Consider the following 6000-nt stretch of genomic DNA (forward strand, 5'->3'; position numbering starts at 1 on the left):
CTCACGTTTCTCTTTAAATAGGAAGAGTGAGGAAGATCCATGGATCCAGTGGTGGTGTACATCACCTGAGATTCATTTTGATGTCCTTGTTTTTCATTTTCGTTACAAAAAATTTCTCTGCAACTGGTGGCTGGAGATTGTTGGATCACCGGAGAAGATGGTGGTTTCCACCACCTGCACCACGTGTGCATCTTCAGAACCATTGGATCATGCTTCCACGTTATAATCTTGGCCATTCCTTATGTTTACTTGTTTTAAATCAATATGTCGCGCGTTTGACTTATGTCCACCATGCGTCCTCACCTTTGGGCCTTTGATCTGTGCCATGTCAATTAGTGAGGTTGATCCTGTGGCGCTGAATTTTTCATCTTTTCTATTTTAATTTTAATTTCAGTTAATTCCTTTTATTTTCAAAAATTCATAAAAAATTTATTTGAAGTCACAAAAATATGAGACCAATTCCAAAAAAATTCTTGAAAAATCTAGTTTCATATTTTGATTTTTAAATATTTTTGTGATTTCATTTAATATTTTTTGTGAATTATTTGGTTTTTAATAGTTTTAATTCATTTTAAAATACTTTCTGATATTTGAAAATTCCAAAAAATATATTCCTAACACCTATGGATCATGATAAGTCAATGAAAAATAGTTTCATCAATTTCTTATTTGATTTGAGATTTATTTGAGATTTTAATTCATATTGTGTTATTTTTATTGTTTTTAATTGTTTTAAAATAGTTTTTGATTTCCAAAATTGTTGAGAAAATTTATCAAAGTTTATTTGACCATGTTAGACCAATGAGAATTTAATTGGACTTGTTGGAGTTGATTTGAATTAAATTTGAGGTTTGACCATGTTTTGATTATTTTATGTTGTATTTTATTTTAATTCAAAAAATACCAAAAATTATGGTTGATTTGTTGACTTGTAACCTTCATTTCTCTTCTGTTTGGCATTGATTGATGATGACTTGGTTCACATTTGACCAATTGAGTTTGGTACTTGAATTCTCTTTCCCTCCATTTCATCTTCATCACATTCTTTTCATCATTTGGCCAATGAGTTAATGTCTTATGGTTGGTCTTGACAAATGAGAGGTTTAACCTTCTTTGATCCAAACCAAACTCAACTTGATCCAAGATCAAGTGAGTTGTTTTGTGTCCAAGATAGGTTGCTTCTTGGTCAAGCAAAAAACCTAAAGTCCATACAAGGCCCTTCCCCATTTGTTTTGGCATGACAAGTTTGTGGAGCTTGGCTTACTAGTCATGATCTCTAACTTGTGTTTATTTGCCTATAGTTTTATTGACCGACCTCAGATAGGTGTGACTACTACATTAGTCCACTTAAGATTGCTTAACATAGCGCTACATTGTCTTATGACAAACTAACATAACTTCACTAATTACTAACTTTAATTTGAGCATTTAATTTCTTGCCCTTTACTTTTAATGTCATTTATTTCTTGCTCATTTATTCATATTACTTTTCATTTTGCTCACTTGAGCACATATTTTATGTTTATGTCATTTTTCTTTTGCTCATTTGAGCTCATTATTATATATAAATATATTGTTGTCTTGTGATTGCTTTGTCCTTGTTTTGTGTGAACCTAATGCAAAAAGGAGAAAGGACTTAGAATTAGGACATACCTATGCTTAAAGGAGTTCAAGAGCAACTAGGCCCCATGCCTTTAGAATGCTAAATTTGTTGAAGAGCAACTAGGCCTCATGCCTTTAGAATGATAAATTTCCAAGTTGACTTTAAAAGACTTCTTATCTAAATTCATTCTTTGTCCATTCCTCTTATTATGTTGTGAACCTTTTGATGTTTGCTCTTGTGTGATAGGGATCCCATCTTGAGATTGTGAAAGAAGGACCATTGTCATGAATAGCCAAGTTAAGAGACAAGCTAAATGGAGATCCTAGGAGCTTGAATCCAAAATTGTTGTTTGCTTGTTTGTGTGCTAAGTCCAAAAGAAAGGAGCATCTTGAATCATCTCTATGATTCCAAGAAAAGGAACTCCAAGGGTTTTATCTTTCCCCTCTTATCTTTGTATGCTTTAGGACTAGCCTTTCTCTTCTTCTCCCCACTCTAACCAAGCAAAAATCTTTTCTTGCAAACTTTAATTTTGTTTCAAACTAGAAACCTAGGCCTTATGCCTTTGACTTTTCAAAAAAAAACTTTTCATAAATACTCATTGTGAATAAATCTTAAATCCTACTTTGACTTCATTTTTGTAAATACATCTAACTTGTAAATATAACTCACTTCAAGTTGTTTTTGTGGTTCCAATATCCACTTGTTAAAACCCTTTCATAAAACATTAGTCATAGGTTCGAGTTATCATGGTGGTTGATGTAAATCTCACCTCATCCTTAGTGATTGGATTATAAGTCTTCCATACTTATTATAGGGTTAACCCCTCACTAGTATGTTGAAGCCTTCCTCACATGGTGGATTGTTGGTTTAGGTTGAGTTTTCTCCCTTTGATAACAAAAGACCTTAAGACTTTTGATCAAATCAATTCACCAATCTTTGTGATTTTTACCCGAATTACGAGGTTTTGATCCTACTTTGTGATGGTACGTAGGCAATGGGTTCATCGATTCAAACAACAAAATTTGTAAATATAATATATTCTCTTCTCGTCCCCCCAATATTTTTGCACAAATCTTTTCACAAATACCAACCTACAACACATATTTGCAAAAAGGGTTCCCTTAGAGTACTAAGGATATTGTGGGTGCGTAAAACCTTCCCATTTCATAACCAACCCCCTTACCCAGATCTTTGACATTTTTATTAGTTTTTGATTTGAAAAACTTCTTACCTTGGCTTTTGTTCGATTTTTAGCCTTTCCTTTGGACAAATAAAAATGCGGTGGCGACTCGAATTGTATGTTTACTTTTGGTTTAGTCAATAAACCTAAAGGTAACGAAAACCCCGCTACAGTTTGGTTTGTTTTCATCTTTGCTCTTGCGCTAGAAACCAATGTTCTTGGAGTTGTCTGACCCTTTGTCTTTTATGAGCATAACTCGAACGCAAATATATCTTGCTAAATACACAAGCACCTATTAAATGATCCATCACATCATCAATCCTCGGAAGTGGATACTTATTATTTATAATCACACAAAGCCTCATACTACTGTCCTTTTTCTTTCCTAACAACACCGACGCATCCCAAGATAAAACACTCAGACGAACAAACTTATTCTCAAGAAGATCTTCTAATTGCTTCTTCAATTCACCCAACTCTGAAGTAGACATCCTATGAGGAGCCATCAAACTAGTACCAGGTACTGAGTCTATAAAAAACTCCACATTGCACTCTGGCGGCAAATCACTAATATCATCTGGAAACACTTTTGGAAAATCACTCACTGCAGGTATCTTGTCCAACACAACTTTAGTATCTGCCTTCATAGAAGCTAATATCATAAACACTGCAATATCGTCCTTCACAAACTCATTCACCTGTTTAGCTGACACGAATAACTCATCACTAGTATTAAACTCTAGAAATGACACTGTCTTGGAAAAATAGTTGATATGAACATGATTGAACTCCAACTAGTTCATTCCAAGGATAACATCAAGATTCCTCAAAGGTAGACACACTAAATCCATACCAAAACTCTTATAATATATAATAAGCGTACAATTCAAACAAACCCATGAAGTGATTACCGGACCTAGAGTCGGGGTATCAACAATCATGTTCCCATCCATAGAAGACAAATTCAAACCCAACTTCTCAGCACAAACAAGTGAAACAAACAGATGAGTTACACCCGTGTCAATAATAGCAATCAAAGGAATATTATTTATAAAACACGTACCTTGAATCAAATGGTCAGCACTAGTAGTCTTTGTCCCAGACAAAGCAAAGATTTTCCCTCCTGATTGTGCTTTCTTCGGCTTCTGACAATTGGTACTGATATGACCCTTTCTTTCACAATTACAAAAAATCATCCTATCACTCCTACTATCTACAACACGGTGACCTGTGTTACCACACTTAAAGCACCTCAGAACATTATTCTTGCACTCATTAGCATGGTGGCTCGACTAGCCACATTTTAAACACTTGACAGAAGTAGAAGTCCCTTCCCCAGTAGGCTTTTTCTCATCTGTAGCCCTCTTTCCCTTTTCCAGATGGAGCATTATATGGTTTTCCCCTAAATTTATTATTTTCCTTCCTCTCACTAACACTCTTGTAGTGAGCGGAATGAGCCATGCAATCTTCATCATAAATCCTACACTTGTTCACTATAGTAGGAAGCATGCAAATATCTCGGTAGCCAATACCCTGATTAATCTCATGTCGTAGTCCGTTCTCAACTTAATGCACTTGGACCCCTCCACAGCTGCACCATTGTAATAAGGGTAGAACTTCACTAGTTCCTCAAACTTGGCGGCATACTTAGAAACTATCATGCTTCCTTGCTTAAGCTCAAGAAATTCAATCTCCTTCTTGCTATACACATCTTCGGGAATGTACTTCTCAAGGAATTTCACCCTGAATACAAACCAAGTGATCTTAGCACCAACAATTTCTAGTCTCTGGTAAGTGTTATCCCACTAGTCCTCAGCTTTCTCAGATAACATGTGAGTACCAAACAATACCTTCTGCTCTTCAATACAAGCCATTACTCGGAAGATCTTCTCGATCTCTTTGAGCCACATCTGAGCACCCTCCGGATCATACATGCCCTTGAACGTCAACAAATTATTTCTCTGAAATTTTCCCAAACCACGAAACTCATCACTTACCTGATACTATTGTCCGTGTAGTGTATGGGCCACTAACTCTAAAGCATCAACAATAGCGCGATCTTTTCTTCCATCAATTGTTCACATCATTAAATAAGCATAGAAGAAATAATGTATCAATATTGTACACACATATGTCGCATACTAGGGACTTGACTACATTACAAAACCTGGCCGGATGGACCAACCAGGCTTTGATACCACTATGTAACACCCTAAACCCCGCATACAATTTTAACACATAATTTAATAAAAATTACAACCACATAGGGTATCACTCACATCAAACATATCCTACTCCATAACATGGGGTTATAAAATGTCACATAAAACCTGTCATCACATGCTCACCTTCACTTAGGGTATCATCGCGGTGTAATCATTATTAAATCAAATAAATACAATAATTTCAACTCATGACGTTTAGTCTCATAAACTTCAACTTTCATAATGCAACAAAAAGAGTTTTATTATTCAACTCACAAAAACTTTGAAATCTCATCAAAACATAAATAGCAACTTCAACAAAACAAAAGAAGTGAAAGAAAATGTTCCCAACCTGATGTTACATGATCAAAGCAAGACCCTACTAAAGAAAACATAGAACTATTGGAAGCCACTCCAAGAGCTACCTTCCACTTACTTCAACAATGTTACTCCTAAGTATCTACACGATGTCCATGTAAAGGCAACACTCAAACAAAAATTGTGAGAAATAACAAGTCAATATAAACAGTGTAAAAATGCTAAGGTAGAGAATACACATCAAGTACATATTCATTACACAACTATAAATAACATGTTCTCACACCCAATTCATGATAGCATTTACATAATCACATCCAATCATAAACATCATGAAAAATCAACAACATATGTAATCATATATGCAAATGTACTCCAAAACTGATTCATTATGCATGTGGTACCATTCATGAGCACTCAGGTTCATCTCGCTCTCGGTCCCCACCATAGGATTAGAGCACACAAAATCATTACCACCACCAAAGGTAACGCTTCACCAATTTCTGCTTAAAATAGGCTACTCGTTGACGATCCCCACCATAGGAGCAAACCAAAACTAGATCGAAGCCCGTACCCTATGATGCATGACTCTCATCATCATGCATTATCACAACAAGGTTCACCAAAAGGATCCCTATACACATCTCACCATTTATGCATCATATCATTCATCATGCACAATAACCTATTCATGT

General features: G+C 35.4%; 1 pseudogene; it reads right to left on the minus strand.

The window, feature by feature from the left end:
• The window catches only part of LOC127136244 (ABC transporter C family member 3-like), an 84127-nt pseudogene extending 79410 nt beyond the window's left edge, over positions 1-4717 (minus strand).
• Between the last annotated feature and the right edge of the window lie 1283 nt (positions 4718-6000).

This window comes from Lathyrus oleraceus, chromosome 4 (genome assembly GCF_024323335.1).
Source record: "Lathyrus oleraceus cultivar Zhongwan6 chromosome 4, CAAS_Psat_ZW6_1.0, whole genome shotgun sequence".
Classification (NCBI taxonomy): Eukaryota; Viridiplantae; Streptophyta; class Magnoliopsida; order Fabales; family Fabaceae; genus Lathyrus; species Lathyrus oleraceus.